Consider the following 846-nt stretch of genomic DNA (forward strand, 5'->3'; position numbering starts at 1 on the left):
TCTTTCCACAGATTTAGTCAATTTGATTTCTATGTGTTCCATCTGGTGAGGTCCATGTGTATAGTCATCTCTTTCTCCAATACCATAATTCAAATGCATTAATTCTTTTTCGGTCTTCCTTATTCATTGTCTAGCTTTCAAATGCATATGAGGTGGTTGAAATTTCCATGGCCTGGGTCAAGTGTAGCTTAGTTCTCAAGTGGACAATTTTATGCTAGTACATTTGAAAGAGGTCTTTGGCAGCAGATGTGCCTAATGCAATACATAATTTGAATTCTTGACTGCTCTCATGAGTGTTAATTTTGCATCCAATCAAAATGAAGTCTTTGACAACTTCAAATTTTTCTACTTATCATGATGTTATTCATTGGTCCAGTTGAGAGGATTTTTTCTCTTCGCTTTGATGTACAATCCATACTGAAGGCTATTAACTTTGTTTTTCATCAGTAAGTAAAGTCCTCTTTGCTTTCAGCAAGAAAGGCTGTGTCGTCTGTATATCTCAGGTTGTTAATCAGACTTCCTCCAATCCTGATGTCATGTTCTATTTCATATAATTCAGCTTCTCTGATTATTTACTTGGCATACAGATTGAATAAGTATGGTGAAAGAATGCAACCCTGGTACACATGTTTCCTGATTTTAAGTCATTCAGTATTCCCTTGTTCTGTTCTAACAATTGTCTCTTGCTCTATGTTCAAGTTCCTAATGAGTACAATGAAGTAACCTGGAATACCCATTCTCTGCAATGTTATCCATAGTTTGTCATGATCTACACAATTGAAAGCCTTTGCATAGTCAATAAAGCACATGTAAACATCTTTCTGATCTTCTCTACTTTCATCCAAG

This window comes from Chrysochloris asiatica, unplaced genomic scaffold (genome assembly GCF_000296735.1).
Source record: "Chrysochloris asiatica unplaced genomic scaffold, ChrAsi1.0 scaffold00136, whole genome shotgun sequence".
Taxonomy (NCBI): domain Eukaryota; kingdom Metazoa; phylum Chordata; class Mammalia; order Afrosoricida; family Chrysochloridae; genus Chrysochloris; species Chrysochloris asiatica.